Source organism: Canis lupus, chromosome 12 (assembly GCF_011100685.1).
Source record: "Canis lupus familiaris isolate Mischka breed German Shepherd chromosome 12, alternate assembly UU_Cfam_GSD_1.0, whole genome shotgun sequence".
NCBI lineage: Eukaryota > Metazoa > Chordata > Mammalia > Carnivora > Canidae > Canis > Canis lupus.
The window spans coordinates 64,429,249-64,449,775 of record NC_049233.1 but is presented as its reverse complement, the minus strand read 5'-3'; the positions used below and the strand labels follow the sequence as shown (position 1 = coordinate 64,449,775).

Here is a 20,527-nt window from a genome sequence, read left to right as displayed (position 1 = left end):
CGCAGGAGGCCCCGAGCTCTTGGAATGAGAAAGGGCCTTATGGTCTCTCAGGTCCAGCCTCCTCTTATCCGAGGAAGCCCCATGGCCCACAGGGCTCATGCTCATGGGGTGGCTTCTATCTGAAAGATGAGAAGACATTTGCCTTGTGGTCCCGCAGTTATCAGGCAAAGATGAACCACAACCAAGGTCTCCCACCTCTAAATGCACTAATGGTAATAACAGGAAGCAAAGCTCTGTCTCTTATTTTACTAATCTTTAGGTTTGAAGATTAAATGTATTCTGAGGTCTATTGACGCTCAGGTTAACTTAAACCCTCCAAGGCTAAAAGTTTCTTCGGAGTTGTGATTGGGGGTATTCCAAGAATGGAGAAATGAGATCTTCTCTCTATTGGCTCATTCATCCAGTTCCTTCTGACGTGCATTAATTGCTTGCTGGTCGCAGGCCAGACACTGTGTATGTGTGGGGAATATGAAGATGAATTATTTTCTGCCCTCAAGAAGTGTGGAGATTGGACTGGAAGACACCCCAGCCTGATGGGGTTGGTGGCGACTCATCACAGCACATCACGATGAGTGCGGGACAGCCGTGCACGGGGTTCTAGGGAAACACAAGAGGGGGTTATGTAGCCCAGATGGGGATGGGGCCAGGGAAACTCTTTCAGAGGTGTCAATTTGCAAAATAGCCGGGATATAGTTGGTAGGCTGGAATGAACCTTTTGATAATAAAGTTTACTCTGCTGGAGTTCATGAAATACTTGAAGAAACTTGGCAGCGTATAGTTCTTGTATGTGTCGTGTCACCAAGTGTTAGATCTGTTGGCTTCCTGTAGGCCACACAATGGAAACAGCTTATTATCAACAGACCTTATGCCATCAGACAGGGCAACAGGTCGTTCACCACGATGTATTTCTTCTCACGTCACACTCCCCAGGTTCATGCTTCTCCAGCCACACAACCTTTTCTTCACTGTGGCTCAGAGGTGCCAAGGGCACACTCAACCCAGGGCCCCCGGACTTGTTCCTCCCTCTGGCCACTTGCCCAGGTATCTCCATATGCTCCTCATCTTATTCGGGTCCCTGCTCCCGTGTCCTTTTAATAGGGAGACTTTCCAGACCACATCACGAGAAATAGTAACAGCAACCCATAGTGGGTTGAAGAGTAGCCTCTCCTCAGGTTGTATCTGTCTCCATTCTGGTCCCCAGAACCTGTGAATGTGAACTTATTTGGAAAAATGGGTCCTAGCAGATGCAACAAAGTTAAGGATTTTTGAGACGAGGATATCATCCTGGATTATTTGGGTGGCTCCTAAATCTAATGACAAGTGTCCTTATGAGAGAAAGTCAGAGGAAGAGTCGGGACAGACAGGAGAGGACGTAGGTCACATGCAGACGTAGGCAGAGGTTAGTGTGATGCAGCCACGTGGAATGCCGGCAGCTGCCAGGAGGTGAAGAGACAGGCAAGGGAATGTCCCCGACAGTTGCTGGAGGAGGCAGGCCCTCCTAATAATGTTGATTTTGGCCTCTGGCCTCCAGACTGAGAGAACAAGTTTCTGTTATTTTAAGCCATCAGGTTTGTGATAACTTGTTATGGCAACCACAGAAAACTAATGAATAACACCACTCTGGTCACTCTCTGCCCCCGTATGCTTTACTCTTTCTTATCAGTACTGACATAGTCTGTCTATCTATCTATCATCTATCTATCATCTATCCATTCATCCAAAAGCACACAGACACACACAAATACACACGTATAGGTAATTTCTTTATTCTCGAATACAAGGGCTTTGTTTTTGTTCACTGTTATATCACCAACATCTAGAATAGTGCCTGGCACGTCGTAGGTGCTTAGTAGATATTGAATGAACAGATAGATGAGATGTTGGATTCTGAGGCTCTGCAGGCACTTAGAGTGACCTTTTCATCCTGTGTGTCACTAAGGAGACAGAGCTGGTTCTGGTGATGTAGAACTTTGAGTAATGGGGAGGGTCGGTGATGAAGAGATCTGGATTTATTTTTTCTTTAAGATTTTATTTATTTATTCATGAGAGACACAAAGAGAGAGAGAGACAGAGACACAGGCAGAGGGAGAAGCAGGCTCCCTGTGGGAAGCCTGATGCGGGACTTGATCCCAGGACCCTGGGATCACAACCTGAGCTGAAGGCAGTTGTTCAACCGCTGGGCCACCCAGGTGCCCCGAGAGATCTGGATTTAAATCTTGGCTCTGCCACTTGTTAGCTGGTGACTTTAGGCCCTGAACCTCCGTTTCATTAATAGTAAAATAAATACCATTGCTGGAGGGCTGAAGGGAATGTTTGTTGATAGCATGGCTGGCTCAGTGCCTGGTGAGCAGTGCTCAGTCTAGTTCTCCTTTCTCTCCCATTCATGGTCTCTACTAGCAGTAGAGACAGGAAGGCTTTCCCCTGTGTGGCCATTTCCTCCTGCATCAGTGGCAGAGGTTCCCAAAGGGAACCGTCACATCCCTTTAGGGCTAGACCTTGCCATTCTTTTTAAAGGTGGGATTGGCTCAATGGAACATAACAAACCTGGTGATTCTCTATTGTGAGATAATGGGCTCCACACACTTTGAAGTTCCACCTCTGGAGATGAACTCTTGCAATCACTTCATCTTACCAGCCTTGTGCTGTGAAGAGAAAAGTAGAGGGCCATCTTTACACCTGTAGCATCATGATGGTTGCTGGCATCCATCAGTGTTAGAGAGAAGGAACAGACTCTTCCAGCTGGTCCTGTAGGGATAGCCCTTCAATTGTACACTCATATCTGGTAGATCCTAATATTGTTTTATTTTATTTTATTTTATTTTATTTTATTTTATTTTATTTTATTTATTCATGAGAGACACACAGAGAGAAAGGCAGAGACACAGGCAGAGGGAGAAGCAGGCTCCATGCAGGAAGCCCAATGTAGGATTTGATCCCAGGACCCGGGGATCACGCCCTGAGCAAAAGGCAGATGCTCAACTGCTGAGCCACCCAGGCGTCCCCCTAATATTGTTTAAAGAAGATTACACTCCACCGCCCCCCCCACTCTGTCATGCACACACACGGTTCTAGTTCTCTTTTTCAAAAATATTGGGTAAACACCCCAAATATTAGCAGTTATTATTTCTAGGCTCCTGGATTTTTGTCTAAAAAATGGTTTTAATCTTTTTCTTGATGCTTTTCTTCATTTCCAAAAATGTAAATTGAACATGTTTCTAATTCATTTTTCCATCAGATAAAACTGCCAGCTTTGCCTTTGAGATTTCATTCCTAGAACTGGTTCAGAATATAAATGCTAAGGTGAGCTTCTGTGCCAGTGACTGGGGATTTTCTCTAGTCCCTGGCTGATCATGTAGAAGCTGAGTTTCTCATTTCTTCTCTCTTCTGAAGCCATCATACAGACACAGACTTTCATGGCAAAGAGAAGTAACAGCAACTTTTGTCTGTCAAGAAGCTTAGCCATGATTTCCTCCATCAGGCTCCTCATCTTTGCTATTTCATTGGTTCCCTTGATGACAACTTTTCCTGAGGTCGTATGCAGACTTACTGTAAAGCAGTGATCTCATCATACTTTTTAAGCTTCTGGTTAAAAATAGAATATCTCCTGTAATTCCCAAGGAAAATCAGTTCTGTAAAATCTCATTGTTAATTCATAAAGGGCGCTTGGCTGTGCAAACAGAAGAGCGTGGAATCCAATGGGTGTTTCCAAAGTTATAATTTCTTACAGGAGTTTAATACATCATCTTTGTCAACTGTGTGGGCATGAACCAGGTAAACTTCACCAAATGGAGATAGATAAATATGATTTTGCACGAATTAGAGCAACATTTGCAAAAAGCTCTCGGCAGAATATTTCATTCGTATTTGGTTCCAGCGTCTTGTGTTTTTCTTCAAAATTGAGAAGAGAAGGGTTTCTACCACTCATTGTGCAAATGTGTTCTATGCTTTAAAGCGGAGGGAGCATAAGTTGTTATTATGATAATGTTAATAACACTTTTCATGTACTACATTTTGGTTGACATTTCATCTTAATTGAGAAAAATCTAAAATTAATCTTTGTAAGAAACAGGACCAGAGTGGCTAATCAGGTTTGGAACTGGGACTAATTGTACCATAATCAGATTGATGGGCTGTTAAATATCTGATGTGAAAACCATATCATGAAATGATAAGAAAGAATCTGTACAAAAGTCCTCTGGAATTTTCCCCTTGTCTTTTATTGTGCAGTTTGTTCAAAAGGCTTATTACCTCCTCAAAGCACAGATCTAAGATCTCTACCATCTGGTAACTTTTGCTTTTTAATCGACTCAACTTTCCTGAGAGAGTTGCAGTAAATAGATAAGCAAGCAAGTAAGTAAATCTTTGTCATCTATTTGTCCAGGATAAGATGCTACAATGAGGCTGGTTTGGGGAACTGAAGCTGATTCTGATGTTTTTAGATTAAGGTTCAAGTCTGCCTATGGTTTAATTGTTGCTCCTATGGGGTGGAGCAGATTGAGACAGCAGACACGGGATTAGGAATTTGGTAGAATTGGAAAGGTCTAAGCAGCAACTATTCGGTCTTTCACCTCCCATCATCCCTTGGTAGGGTAGTCCATCTGGTTAGGGTGTTGGTACTCAGGATCCTGCAGACTCATAAGAGTTGTGTGGGAGTTTGTGAGAGATGAAACACAAGTTCAACTTTTGCTTTTCTCCTATAAGCAGCAGAAATCAGAGGTAGGTTTTATGGAAGGACTTCATGAATTTACATCAGAGAAAGTCTAAAAATCCACAGGCCACCTAAACCCATGTCAAAGGGTGGGTGTCATCAATTTGATGACACTGATGAGGTCAACAGCTGTGAGCTCACTGCTCCGGTCTTTGTTTCCCAGCTGATTGTTGAGGTAGAGGTGTTGTAACCTCAGATTCAAGTTTCCAAATGACACTGAGGGATTGGGTATCAAGTTACAGAGAGTTCTCTAAAATATCCAGGCTCAATATTTGAAGATGAGATTTGAGGCTGAAGCTGATAGAAGCAGCAGAAAGGAGCTGGAGATGGATTCAGTCAAGAAGCAGGGTTGTCAAGGCAGCAGAAATGTTGGAAAGTCTAACTCAGAGGAGAATTCAGTGTGTCTTTGTATGTACAAAATGTACCCCCTGAACATGTCCAAAGGGGATGTCATTTTTATTTGGGGGAAGGGAAGAAAGGCACTAGGTAATGATACAGGAATTTTTTTTTTAAAGATTTTATTTATTTATCCATGAGAGACACAGAGAGAGGCAGAGGGAGAAGCAGGCTCCATGAAGGGAGCCTGATGTGGAACTCGATCCCAAGACCCAATCCCAAGACTCAATCCCAAGATTTGATCTCACACCCTGAGCCAAAGGCAGATGCTCAACCACTGAGACGCCCAGGCGTCCCTGATACAAGACTTAAAGTACCTAAATCCCACTCCCCTCTACTACCCCATCCCCCAAGGAAGTGAAAAATTGCCTGACTAGCACACTTTAGCACAGTTTTGCAAAGAGATTTAATGAACTGAAAAGCAAAACAAAACAAAACAAAACACCCCCAACACCCATTAGCCAAGCAGCAGGGCTCCTGAGAATACTGCTCAGTCTCCCAGTCACCGGAGTCGGATTTATCTTGTTCCCTTCACCTTGAGCCTCTCTCTATGCTCTGTGTGCGAGGGCCCTTCTGGAAACCTTCTCGTTATTTCTCCTTCTTGGCTGGAGACCTGCTGCGCCCTGAGCTTCTCAGGCCTCCTGGTGGGGGCAGCCCTCCTGCTTGCCCAGCTCTCCGCCAGCCAGGTGGCTCCTCACCCTCCCAGAGTCAGTTCCCAGGGCCCCCCTGGCAGGTCACTGTGCTTGGGACCTGCCTCGCTCTACTAGGTATGGTTTTCTGCCTTGAGAGTGTTTCCCTCTCCAGAATCTGGTCTAAGACAGAAGTGGAGAATCCCAGCAAAGGTGCGGTGTCTCCAGCTCTGACCTCGCTTGACCCGGTTGGCTCCCTCACCCCTGGGGCTCCCTGTCCAGCCCACCAGGCCCACCATCCACAAGGCCCTTCCGGCCTCCCACTCCCACTTCAGCCCCAAGGACGGGTGGGCAAAGGCATTCCCTTCATGAATCATCTCTGGGGAGGAGGAGAGAGGTGCAGAGGGCACAAATGCACAGGGGTGGCTTTCAGCAGACACCAGAAGCTTCTTGAACTGGCCCAACCGTCCTTACCAACACGGTGTTCCTGAATCTCCATTTGTTTCATGGAGGCAAATGACTCAATGAGCACTTTCCAAATGGTTTTTCAAGGGACTCGGTGGTTGAGCACCTGCCTTTGGCTCAGGTCAGGACCCCAGAGTCCTGGGATCAAGTACCCCTTGGGCTCCCTGTAGGGAACCTGCTTCTCCCTCTGCCTGTGTCTTTGCCTCTCTCTGTGTGTCTCTCATGAATAAATAAATAAAATCTAAATAAATAAATAAATAAATAAATAAATAAATAAGTTTTTTTTTGAAATATTAAAGGGAATAAATATCTGTTCGAAAAAAATAAGACGCCTGAAAGTAAAGTAAAAAGTGAAAGTTTCCATTCATGCTGAGTCTCCTTCATGCCATCTCCTCCCCTGAGGGAAACACTGCTGGCCTTGGAAATGAGCTCTCCCAGGCCTTTTGTTCTGTGCAATATGAGTGAATAGCAATTAAGTCTTTGAGCGCTGAATTGTTATATCCACAAATGTGGTAACCGGAAGCTTCTCGGGCTATCAGAATATGCCATCAGGTTATTAATACCAAGGCCTGTAGGCCTACCCTGATTCTTTTCATTTTGTTTTCTTTTATTCTCTATCCTAAGAACGGAACATCCTACTAAGGTTGTATATCAATTATACCTCAATAGAAAATATATAAAGTCTTAAAGAATATGTCTAAAGAGAATTCTCACTTGCTCTGAAGCTCACACATCAAAATTCATAGTATTTAAAAATATCTACCCCTCCTCTGTAATCCCATCTCTAACTGCGCAGCTCACTGTTGAAATAAACTCTTAGCTAGGCTTGTGAAAGAAAGGCTCCAGGCTTCTTGTGTGTTAAATGTGCATTTCTGGACACAAATGCAAAACAATCCTAATTATTAAAAACAAAAAGCGACAATCTTTCCCACACTCTATATCTCCAAAACCTCTTGTGAAATGACTGCTTTGAGAACTTCCGGGTTTGGTTGCTTCAGGATGGAAACAACTGTAATCTGGATTCTCTACATTCTGAAATCTTTGCTGGGTCACACAGCCTGCTTCCAATGTCCCCCAGAAGTGGCCTCTTTTCCTTACTGAGATGGACCTAGCATTTCCTTTTTCCCAAGAGTCACATGATCTCCAGGGAGCACTCATGCTTGAGTCTCTTGGTTATATAGCCTTTTGGCTAAAAAGAGAAGCTTGTGAAGATTGGAGTGGTCACCTTAATTTATTGTTTCTTTCCAGCCTGGAAGGTGGAAGATGGCTAATTTCATGAGACATTTTGAAAAGGCTTTTGAATAATAACATAAAGGAGAAACTTCATGCCAGGGCTGTGATCTGTGGCCTCCAGGGCAAAGTGAAGTCAAGGAACCCGTGAATAAGCATGTGGGCTCAGGGGAATCTCGTTGTTGTTGGTGCAGACACCTGGCTGGCTCGCTTGGTGGAGCATGTGGCTCTTGATTTTGGGGTTGTGAGTTCAAGCCCCACGTTGAGTGTACAGATTACTTTAGAGGAAAGAAAACAGAAAAGAAAAGAAAAGAAAAGAAAAGAACCTTGGAAAGAGGCTCCAAGGGAGTTCTGCAAACCTAAATGCTACTGTTGAAGGAAACTTGGGTTTTTCTAGCATGATCTCCATATTTTATAAATGAGAAAGAGGAAGGCACAGAGGAGGGGAGAAGACTTGTCAACTGCCCCAGTGCTGGAACAAGAGGCCAGGTCTCTAGCTCTCCACCTAGGGCACCTTTTAGTATTATCTGGCTGCACCTCTGCTTATGATCCCCCTTGGAAATTCCAAGATTTTGCTTCAGAATTGTGAATGAAGTTGTATATATTGCTATTTCTATGTCCTTCACTGTGCTCATTTTTGAAATGATGTTTTCATAAAGAGTTTGATTTCTGGCAGTCATAGAGTGCCTGGAGCCACCTTAGGCTGGTGGTGAGGAGCCCCCTCCACCCCTGGCCCCAGTAAAGGGAGCATTGGGCACCCAGAGGCATCTCTTCTTCAGAAGAAAGAGTGCTAAGCATGAACGCACCCTGCCTAGAAGGGTGGCTTCCAGTTCAGAGCCATGCCCCCTGCTGCAGCAGGTGCTGCTTCAAGTCCTAGGCCCACTGTTGATGCTGTTTTGAAACTATAGCAGCTCCTATCAAAATTTGCTTCAAGACAATAAGGAAAGATGGATTATTCAAGAAATGGTCTCGTGTTGAATAACAAGCCATTCTGTTAAAAAAGTGTATTGCTGACTTCTTACTCCTTGTACCAAAATACCTTCCAGATGGATCATAAACTTAGGTGTGAGAAAATAAAATGGTAAGAGTGTTGGAAATAAACATGAAAGAATTTTTTTGAAACATGAAAAAATTTTAAAATTTAATAATCTCACAATGGGACCAGACTATCTGAGGCAGAGATACAAAACCTGGAAGCCATAAAAGAAAAGACTAGTAAGTTTGACTACATAAATAATTTAAATTTCTGCAGAGCAAAGATTACCAAAAAGAAAGTCAAAATACAAATAAGACTTAGAAAAATATTTTATATATATATATATATATATATATATATATATATATATAATCTCAGAGGCAGAGAGCTAATTTACTGAATGTCTCTTTTAAAAAGTTTTATAACTCAGTAAGAAAAGGATCTGCAACTCTATAGAAAAATGAGCAAGGACAGCTAGAAGCAGACAAAAGAAATCCAAATGATTTATAAACAAAGAAAAATGGCTGAGCACATGAATGATTAAATAAATGCTAACTAAAACAACAGCAAGATAATATTTTTTGCCTATTAGATTGTCACGGATCAGAATTTTTAAAATAATAAACAGTATACAGGGAGGCAGCAGGGAAAGAGGCGTTCAGACACAGTTGGGAGACACGTAGGTTGGTGCAACTGCTTTGGAGGGAAAATTGACAATACTGATGAAAATTTAAAATTCAAATACATTTTGACCTAGCAATTTCTTTGCAAGACATTATGCTAACAGCTCTATATAAAAGGATGTTCATTACAGGCCTGTTTGTGACGCAAAATCACCTAACTGATTTTTAGCAGCAGGTTGTCTAAATAAATGAGGTATCTTCCCATTGTTGGGATGCTGTGTGGGGTGTAGAAGTAGACTGCCCCATAGGTGAGGGGACATTTGTATAGGTGCAGTCATCGCAACATGGTTAAGTTGCAGAAGATGGAAAGGACAAGCCGAGTGTCCTTCAGCAAGGTCCAGGTTGAGTCGGTTGTGGTATGGACCTGCAGTGACGGAAAGCCATGGCCAGACAGATGGGAGCAGGTGTGCAGTGCCATGCTGTTGGTGTGGTGATCACAGGGACACACACATATTTGTATGTGCTTTGATCATAGGGAAGGGATGACACGCCTGCCTCTGGGGAGAGGACCATGAGGTCTGGGGAACAGGGTAGGAAAGGGGGACCTGCTTTCCATTGTCTACGTATTTGTACCTGGGACCCGGATGTTACGCTCGTAAAAGCTAGTGCTGATCCCAGTGAGTTTTCATTTGTATAGGTTCCCTTCGTTGACAGTAACCGTATTAAAAACTGAAGCTGAGAATTTTAAAAACATGAGAAAGTAAACACATTCCATCATCAGGGCACTGATGACATCAGAGAATCATGTAGCGTCTGAAAACTCCACTGTACACCGCTTGAGAGATTAAGAGTGAAAAGAATAAACAATATTTTCGTGTTCTTATGAATATAGTTCTGACTTCATGAGCCCCACTCCCTGGGGTCCCTGGATCACTTTGAGAGCCACTGTTACAAAGAATGAAACAGACCCTGATAGATGGTGAAAAAAACCAAGCACACACACCAGGGCTCTTGACACCAGGACGAGGCTGGTGTGGCAGTGAAATGCTATAGTCTGGTGTCTCCCCTTCCCCTTGGCTGACGACAAAGAACAATGGGCACTCTCCACCCCCTCACCTACCTTCTTCTTCAGCTGCAGTGCTTGTGTGTAACGGCGGACTGTCGCTTTGGAACCTGGCTTCACCCAGGTGCATTATTTCCTGGTCTCCGGGGCAGGCATGTGACCACCTGGCCTAGATGCCTAGCTCCCGCCTTCTCCTCAAGACGTTGCTGTCATGCTCTGTGTGTGTGTGGGGGGGTTGGCTCTAGAGCAGAGGCTATTTGGAAATGGGATTTGGAGCCCAAGACTTTTGAGATTCTGCTTTAACAGCCTGGACAGTAGCTGAGCCTAAGAAAAGCATCCTGCAAGGTAGACAGAAGGGCTCAGCCACTGCCCGACAGGACGGCTCTTAGGGGGTGGTGGGGTCAGTGGGAGGCTGGCCATGCTTCTGCCGCTGCTCACTTCTTTCCTGACTTCAGCATTGCAGTTTCTGCCTCAAGTTGGCAGCAGTAGAAGAGGGGCAGGAGGGGAGGCATCCCTAACGCTCTGGACCAAGACTTGCAGGAATGAGACCCGACACACATTCCCTGGCTTAAACCTGGCAACCACATTGTGAGGTGGCTATTATTATCTGCCCGAAAGATCATCTCAGAGAGGCGAGTTCACGCCCATGGTCACACAGCCAGTGTGTTCTGTGGAGCCACATTGTATTCCGTCCGACTCAGCACCCACAGTCTTAACCCTTCAGAATTACTGCCCAGAAGCCCTCACCTAGAAGGTTCTATTTGAATTTCACTTCCTCGCCCTACTCAGTTTTGGGAAGAACCATCCAGAAACACCTTATCTCTTAGGATCTGTGACAGGGGCAGGAGAGGGGACACAAGCCTGTTTTTGAATTCTTGATGAAGTTTTATCTGCAGGTAATTCTAGACAAAATGAATCAGATCCAATCTCACCACTTCCATGATCACATCTGGGGAACCAAGGAATTTAGGTTCAGATCAGGGACATGACTGAGAAAAAGTGAAATCGGCCTGTCCTCAGGGTCCTTGGGACCATGTCTTGGTTGCTCTGTGACTTTAGTTCATCTGTAAAAAAAAAAGTTTACACTAAGAGTTTTTTTCTCCTTCAGCAGCACAACAACAAAATTCCCCCAGTTAGTTCCAAACCCCATATGAAATTCTAATATGAGTGGTGAGACCAGATCTGATTCATTTTGTATAGAATTACCTGCAAAAAAGTCTTCATGAATTCAAGGTTGACTATTAGGGTGCTGATTCTTTTTCTTGGCGTAATTATTTTCTGCCAAACTTGTGCAGGAGTTTGGCACAATCCTTCGCTTTATGTTTGGTTTTCATAGTACATGCACCAACAAGGTTTGTTTTTGTTTTTTTTTTTTCAAAAATATTCCAAGGCTTTATCAGTTTTCCCAAGAGTCTCAGCTCAGTCCTTTGATATTTAAATGATCTCCTTTGAAGCCCCTATCCTGTCAGTGCACTCTGATTTTCTCTTCTTCAATTGTTAAGTGGTGTAGCTTTCCCAGATCATTTGTTAATATGGCTTTGTGTGTCTGATTTGAGCGGCTTGCCAATAACACCTTCACCCACTTCACAGAAAGTTCATATTTCCCAACATTTGCCACCTCTTTGCATTTTGCATGTATCTTTTACAAAACGGCTGGCAGAGAACGGAACATTCTTACCTCGGGGGGACTGGCTAGCACAAAAAGGTTAGACGACTGAGGAGGTATAAAATAGAAGAGTGGTTAGTTCTTTTAGTGAATATTTTTTGTGTTATGATGACTTTTTGCTTTCCTTTTATAACTTCTACCTGGAACTGGGGTAGTAAATGTTCCCATAATAGGCTCCACAGGAAGGTACTCAGCCACAGCCACACACTTGGGCAGGAAGGAGCAAATAGGTATTACCTGGTGGGTTGCTAGTACTTGTCTGAAGCATGGTGGAGAAGGATCCTGAGATGCTTTCCAGTTTTTCTAGGGAAGGGTAGTACAATTGATTAACAATGCTTGATGAGGTATGGGAGGGATTGAGTGGCAGTCTGTGGCATTGTTGGGGAGAGATTAAAAAAAAAATCAAAGAAAAATTATGACCATTATTCTGAAGCAGCTCACTTCTGAGAACAGCCAGATACCTGCTGTGGTACTTGTTTTGGTAGCTGCTTGGCCAGCCAGATGGTAATAAAGAAGTCTAGTGGTTATTAAGAACTCACACAACATTTTTGTTGGGATGATTTTTGCTTCTCTCTGCTATCTTGCAATTGTGGAAATGTAGATGTAAAATAAAGCATTGAGATTAAACAGAAATGTTACCTCTTGTTGTAACGTGGGCTCTGGAGGGAGACAGATTTGAGTTTGATTCCAGTTCCAACATTTATTGAGCCTTATTAGGAAAGTTACTAAATCTTTCTAGACCCCAATTTCCTCATCTGCAAAATGGGGCTAATACTAGTAGGTGCCATGCTGGATTGATATGAGGACTACATGTTTGCATGCGGCAACTTCATGCTTCCTGAAATGGGGATAACAAGTTTCTGTCCCAGGAAACATGTGTGATGAATAGTTAAGGGTAGTGCATGCAAAGTGCTCAGAGTCTGAGTGCCACCGAAACCATGCATCAAAATCTTGCCTGTAGGGTCACCCAGATGTCACTGAAGCCACAGAGCCGGCTTACAGAAACAAAAGAAGCCGGTAAGCCAATGGGGTTACTGCCTGGGACTCTCAGCAATCTCCTGCTTCTCTCCAGGAATGTGGTTGCTGCTCAAGCAATACTCCCATCTCCACTAAAGATCTTAAAAGCTAATCAGAAGATACCAAGAAATACAGCATTCTCAGCATGCCTCACCTTTGCTGAACTCTCTTAAATGCTTTTGTTTGAGAGAAAGTTGTTTTAATTCAAATCTATTCAGTCTTTCAGTTTCAACCTTCTCTGTTTCACTCAAGCTAAGGACATCCTTATTCTCTAGCCTGGGAGGGAGCCCAAAGGTCAGTTTCATTTGCACTCGAAAAAAGAAAAGAAAAGAAAAAAGAGCAGGGAGATGAGGAAATCCGGGCTGGGATGAGAGAGGGAGAAAGTTCATTATTTTATGTTCAGAGAGTCAATGGGTTGTTTGCTTTACCAACTCATATCAAGATTTTCCTTGTTGACATGAAGGGTTAGGTTTTTCAGGGGTGAAAGACCAAATTATTCGGATGCAAAGGAGAAAAGATTGACCAGGTCTCAATATAAAATATCAATAATGACTTCTGCTGTCAAAGGGGAGTAAGATAAATTATGTGAACACTGATTACTCTCCTAACATAGATGGTCGAAGAGTGCCCTTTATAAATGTGCCTCACAGGTAAGCTCCATCTTCAAGGGCGGGGTGTCAGTTACAGGGCAGTGTTTCCAGAACTGGGAGGGAGAGCAGCCTTCCAGGCACCAAGGTGCTGGTATCAGGTGCAAGCATTTTTTGAGCTCTTGAGAGACAGACTTGGCATCTTCTAGTCTGGACTCTGTCACTTTCTAGCTGAAGGACATGGGGCCATACAGCTCAGAGTCTGTGGACTCCTTGTCTGTGACTCAGAGGTCAGAGGGCTGCTGTTATTAGGTCACGCTAAGCTATGCTGCTGTGCTTCTAATCATAGTTAATACTCGACATTTTATAGGTTAGTGTCTCCACTTCAGGAGATAAGAGACTTGCTCAGGGTCACACGGTGACCAGAAGAGACAGGGGTTAAGTGGATCTTTGAATGAACAAAATCTCTTTCTTGGTTTGGTGCAAGTCACGTCTAGGTGGAAGTCATGGGTACTATGAACAGTTGCTGTTCAACCATACAGAAAGCAGAGTGGTGACCTTGGATGGCCTTGGCACAGCCTCTTTGGAAAAGTTAAGCAAAAGGATAGTGACTTAGGTGGCATATACTACCAAGAGCAATTTTTAGGAGATGACGTTACCTTATGGTAGTTGGAAAAATCATTTGTTTTCCTTTACATGGCTTAGGCTTCCTTTGCACCATCTATATTCATATGGGCCTTGGCCTTCTACGGATAAAACACAAGAAGGCATGACCACACCTAGGAGAAGAGGCACCTGAATTGTCCTTTCAGGGGTGAAGCCAAGCCAAGCCCTTGCTGCGGCCCAGGGGCTATCGCTACTTCTCTCGTAGCATGGGTGGGAGTGGGCCCTGAGCTGGCTATACTCTTACTCCTTGTTTAAAGCAAGCCAGCGCTTAGCTATCCAAACCTTCCCAGCTTTTTTTTTTTTTTTTTTGCCTAACTTGCTCTAAAGCTGTGCGTTTTAAACAACTAATGTGCGTGCAAGCTTCCAGGAATCCTGTTCACGTGTGTATGCTGGTTCAGGTGTGGGTTGGGGTCTAAGATTCTCCAATCTTGCCAGGCTCCTGGGAGGTGCCCAGGCAGCTGACCATGTTGATCACAAACAAGAAATACCAGCTTTTCTGGCCAGGGCAAAATGTAGCATCTTGAAGCCATATGGTTCTAAACGAGATTTTAGTACTACTACTAATAAAATAATAAGCTCTGCCAACCACGCACAAAATAGTTTGCTAGAATGGTCTCTCCTTTAAAAATACTCTCCCCCTCCCCCACCTCTAGTATCCCAAGAATGCATTTAGAGTCAGCCGCCACGCCACAATTTTTTGCCGGACTCTCTTACGCTGTGTTTCATTTCTGCATGTACTTACATCAGCTTTTACCTACTATGCAAGTGTGGGTCTCTCAGAGTGCAGTGCCTCTAATTTGATCTTCGAATTAACTGTGGGGCTGCTGATGGATGGCAAGAGGGGGCCGACAATCTCCTGTCTGCCTCACAGTGAGCCCTGGCCTTGGCCACTGTCTGTAGTTGAGAGGTTTGGCCCACGGAACCGTGATTTCCTGACTGTGGGCTCGATGCCCCTCTTCTTAACACCAGTGATAAGCTTCATCCAGCGCTTGACGGTCCCGGATCTCTATCTGGTGGTTCCTGCAAGCCAACGGGCTCTCGCTGCCAGCAGGTCTGGAATTTTAACCTTGGTGTTTTTCATATTTTCATTTCCTTCCCGGCAGATCTAAGCGACTGCTGGCCTGCTTCTGTCTGTCAGCCGTGGCCATTCCCAGGGGCTACGTATGAGAAGTTTGGTTACTTCCTAATTTCTTGACCCGCAGCCCCTCTCCGCCCACCCCAGCTGTGAACAGGTGACAACGCAGCACGATGCTGGGAGACCCTCAGAGAGAAATCTGAAACCTGGCTTTACGGATAATGGCTTGATCATCCATCATATCCAGGTATGGCTTTCTCCCTGAGTCTCCCAGCTGCAATCACGCCTTCCCGAATCACTGTCCTGATGACACCCATTGCGCAGATTCGAGAAGCTGCGTGGGGCTCAGCCACCCACGACGCAGGGATGGAGAAGGCGTGAGATGAACTCCCCATTTGGTCTTTATGCCCCTCACACAAAATCTGGTGTCATGGCAACCATTTGACCCCAGAGATGGGTCTATGAAGGGCCTTTCTGTAGGTCAGCAGTATCGCTCATGGACCACTACGGGGAACAGGATCGTTCAAAAAGAGTCAATCACTAAAACCTGCCACTTCTCAAAATGCTTTCCACACCAGCCTCTCTCTCTCTCTCTCTCTCTCTCTCTCTCTCTCGGCCATTCTCTCGGCCTGCTCCCACCTGGGTTCAGCCCTCCTCCCTGCACCCCCTCTCACCGGGCCGGAGGCCTGCTCCCCCTTCAGCACATGCTTGCAGAGAAAATCTCCCTAAAGTACTGTCCTCCTGGAGCTGTTCCTTCACCTAGAAACCAAAAATGGCTCCACACTGCCTTGGAGACGGAGCATGAATATCTCTGCACATGTCAAGGACTATGGCATCGTGGCACTCCCTGCCACTCTGCAGGTGGCTCTCTGCCCCCTGAGGCTGGGCGTCAGGACCCAGGGGTGTGCTCTCTGCCCGGCTTCCTTCTCTCCGTCTTCCCAAACAAAGCACCTTGTCCTTCTCCTTTCTGGTACCTGGCACGCTTGTCACTAATGCCTTGATTGCACAACTGTGTGTTGTCTGACTTCCTCAACACCCACAGGCCCCAGGAGGGCGGGTGCACCATGTTAGTCTGCTAGGCCTGCCATACCAGAGACTGGAGGGCTTAAACAACAGGCATTTTCCTACAGTTCTGGAGACTAGAAGTCCAAGATCAAGGTCGTTGGTAGGCCTGGCTTCTTCAGAGGCCTATCTCCTTGGCCGCCTCCTGGCCACATCCTCTCACGGTTGTGCCTCTGTGCACGCACATCCCTGATGTCTCCCTGTCCAAATTTCCTCGTCCTAGAAGAAGATTAGATTGCCTGAGGACCCATCTGAATGGCCTCATTTTAACGTAAGCACTTCTTTAAAGGGTCTATCTCCAAACAGAGTCACATTTTGTGAGGTGCTGGGGGTTGGGCTTCAGTGTATGAACCTGGGGAGAAACGACTCAGCCGTAACAGGCACCCTCCCTCCCTCTCACTGGTGTATCGCCAGCGTGGAGCCGTGTCTGGCTCACAGGAAGGCTGGGCTCAGGATAGGTTTGTGGCTACAATGATTGTGTGAAAGAAGCTATTGTCTGTGTCGGAAGTGTCCTGTCCCTCATCCCTCCAATCATTCGAGGCCCGATCCAGCCCTGCCCTGTCCGGGAAGACTTCCCAAGCCTGGCTGACTCCCTTCTTTGAACTTCTCTCGCCTACACATATGCACATGCACACGCTGGCTCTTTCAGGGGTTTTAGCCTTCACCCCCTAGCTGGGGCTGTGCCCCCATAGACCAGGCACGAAGAGGCTGCTCTAAAACAAACTCTCTTCCGCCAAGCACATGTGTGGTTGATTTTCCCCTAAGAATGATCTGGAGCCACCGTGTGTCAAAGGTCCGTTGAGGAGGTCCCCAAGGAAAGGGGCCCACCGAAACTCATCTGGCCCCCAGAGCAAGCTGACACAGAAGCTGTGGCTTTGGGTACTCCAACCAATTAACCATGTCTCCGTCCTGAAGATCATCACAGACCAAGATGGCAAACACCATCTACTTGTGTCAGCTTTTCTCAACTAACCGATTGACACATTTTATTGTCTCAAGGCATTTAAAATCTGGGTGAATAATTGCGTTTCCTTTCCAAGCATTACATTATTCTCTTGCCAGTCCTGGGAGCGTGTCTTCTGAAATTCAAAGAGTTAAGGCCGGTTGTATGTTGAATTCATTCCCCAGCAACTTAATTATTGACCCAGCTTGTAAATCATTCATAGCTTTCCAGAGGTATCCATATACTTCTGCTGGCAGCAAATGGTACCCTGGGCTATTTGTAGAATGGAGGTTGGGGTCAGGGAGAGTGTGAAAAATTAAGAATAACAACACTTCCTTCTCTCCCTGAACTTCTACTGCTCTTTTAAATAAAGCAAATGCTTTCTTCCTTTGCCACCTGCTCAGAGAACCGAAGTCAACTGCCAAAAAAGCTTTAGTTTCACTCACTCTTGTCCACGCCATCCCACTCCAAGGACACCAGGTAACTTCAGCGTCAGCTAGCAGTGAAGTAGCTGGGCCCAGCCATCGTGCCTAGAGTCCCTCTGGGTCACAGCCAGGGCTTTAGGAATGTAACATCTTAACGTTTTGAGTAACTCTTTCTAATCATGTCTGTTAGGGGCTGGATAAGAAGCAACGGCTTTCAGCTGGCCTGCCAGTGAGGCATTCAGGCGGGTTTGTGGTTAACCAAGGCCACACACCCAGTAAGCAACAAGATGGGGTTTAATTGTAGTGGTGTCTGGTGGGGGGCCTGGCACCTCTGTGGTGTCGGGTGTCAGCCAGGCCTGCTTCTTTTCCAGTGAGAGGAGAGGTCCAGTCAGGTCTCACCGGCTGGCTCCGAGGTTCAGCTTCAATGGCTGTGAAAACAGACACCCAAATAATCAAAGTGCTGCATTCCTGTGTCTAAATGGCAGCTAATCCCCTCTCCTTTGAAGGAGCAGAAACCGCAGGTGACAAATCAGCTGTGTGGTTCCTGTGTCCCCAAGTCCTGGAGTTGTCAGAGCCCAAAGGAACCTCAAGGATGCCTCCGGTCGTCTCAAGGGTGAGGAAGTGCAGGCTGGAGCGTGTTCAGGGGTTGCCTCTGGTCACCACTGGGGCGGGAGCCACCTGGGGCCTGGTCCTGCGCTCTTCCAGGCTGGGGCTTTCTCTCCAGCAGGCCGTGAATTGTTTTTCTCCAATGGGTTATATAAGCCTTCTTTACTCAAGAGTTTCAATTAATACAGGCTGGAAATCGGCCTGTTTTATCAAAGCTAGAAAAGAAAATGAATGGCAAGAGCCTTTGTAAAGTAAACAATAGAATAGTTAAAATGCCAGAAGATGATGTCACTCTCTACCCAAACTGGAGACAAATGGTTCTCAACTTGTTCAGGGCACACAGTCTGGCTCCCAGTCAGTTCCAGCCAAGTTTGCGTGAAGCACAGCCCCTCCCCACCTCCCTGCCACCCCCCCCCCAAAAAAAAAACCTCTGGAATGGTTGGGCAGCTCCTTTGTGCTTTAGAATTGCCTCTTTGGGGATCCCTGGGTGGCTCAGCAGGTTTAGTGCCTGCCTTCAGCCCAGGGCGTGATCCTGGAGTCCCAGAATCGAGTCCCACGTCGGGCTCCCTGCATGGAGCCTGCTTCTGCCTCTCTCTCTCTCTCTCTCTCTCTCTCTCTGTGTGTGTGTGTGTCTCATGAGTAAATAAATAAAATCTTAAAAAAAAAAAAAAAAAAGAATTGCCTCTTTGTCTCCCTGGGAATGTAGGGGCTCATGGGTGCAGGTGGGGAAACCCGGGAGAAGAGCTCTGCAGGGGGACTTTTCCACGAGCGTTGAGTGTCTGGCCTCGCAGGCTGCCCTAGAGAGATGCCCTGTGACCGCCTGTCCCCTTATAGAAGCTTCTACGAGCCTGAGGTCTTGCAAAGACCGAGGGCTGCTTCGTCTCCACCGGCCACCACCTGTCTCACTAAGCTGAGTTTTCACCTTTGGAGAACCTCTGCCAGGGCCATGCAAATCATTTTCCTCAATTCGACTCTCACTTGGCACCACTTCTGGCCAATTGCTTTTCCTATGGTCACTCACTCATGTAGCATTCATGGAAACCCTACAAGGTGGGTTTTCAGGTGAGGGAACTGAAAACCTGGGCAGATAAGTGGTTTTCTCAGATTCACGTCATCAGTGGGATCTGCTGAGGCTCCCTTCGGTCCACGGTGCCCCTTTATCAAAGCACGATATCCTGTGATTAAAAACAAAACCAAAACTCCTGTCCTTCATATAGAACCCTGCCTAGATAAGCGGGTGACCGGAGAAGGTTGCTGAGTATCAGGAGAATTTGCACTGTGTGATTTTAGTGTCCTCCGCCTATATGGTGTGTGTGTTTATAATGGACCGAATGCAGGTACCCCCTTCCCCAAGTCCAGATGTCGAAACCCTAACCTCTGATATGATGGTATTAAGGAGGTGCGACCTTTGGGAATCCTCATGAATGCAATTAGTGCCCTTATAAGGATAGATATGAGAGCTTTCTTCTTTCTCTTTCTCTGCCACGTGAGGACACAGGGACAAGGTGGCCAGACATCAGGAGGAGGGTTCTCATCAGAACTAGACCATGCTGGCACCTTGATCTTGAACTTCCAGGTTCCAGAACTGTGAGAAAGAAATGTTTCTATTGTTTAAGCCACCTCATCTATGGTACTATGTTCTAGCATCTCGGAGCTAGAGATGCTATATCGCAGCAGCAGCACTTTCCCCCTTGGGGATAAAGTCCCTGTTGGGTTAAGGATGAAGTCTGTCACTGTGGGCTGGGTGCGTTGTCGCTGTATTCGCTGGGCAGAGCTGCAGGCCCTGGAAGCACAGGGCCTTGCTGAATTGTTTGGAGGGGTAGGTGGCGGGGGACGTGTTGTTTGCTCCCAGAGTCTACGCCTCTGGCCCTCTTTGAACGTAAGGGAGGCCTTTATGGAGGAGAGGATCCAATTATGTTTCTTCATTTTAACAGTGTGAGTAATAAGGACAATGGTAGATAATTTGCAGGCGGGTCATATCAAACAACATTCTCCCTCTTACGAAGGCTCCACCCTCACTCCACACGGGAAAACGCCGGACACGGTTCATATCACAAGGCCCGGGTGCTATGCCCGCTCTTAGGATCACATCAACGTGGCACAGATGAAGAAAGCTGCCTGAGTGCACACCAGAAATGCCACTTCAGGCTGCGAGGGTCTTGCTGTTCTCTCCCTCCACACTTTTTTTTTTGGCTTCCAGCAATTTGCCCTGGGATCCAACCCCTGGTTTGTGACTAGGCCTCTCTCCTCAGCCCATGCTGATGCTTCTGTCCAGGTAGACAAGCCCAGCATGCTCACTCGTCCCCACCCCACTCCAGTCCCTACCTGGGACCCCAGAGGCATGAATAAGAACAACATTTTCCTTACAATTTTGCTTTAAAAATGATAAA

The 20,527-nt window shown here is 45.9% G+C and overlaps 1 long non-coding RNA gene across 1 annotated transcript; it reads left to right on the top strand.

Annotated features, from left to right (window-relative positions):
• Window positions 1–2,588: 2,588 nt before the first annotated feature.
• LOC111098186 lies at window positions 2,589–4,095 on the top strand. The gene is made up of 3 exons (XR_005367484.1): window positions 2,589–2,782; window positions 3,236–3,300; window positions 3,391–4,095. It is a non-coding gene; the product is annotated as an uncharacterized LOC111098186 (long non-coding RNA).
• Window positions 4,096–20,527: the final 16,432 nt, after the last annotated feature.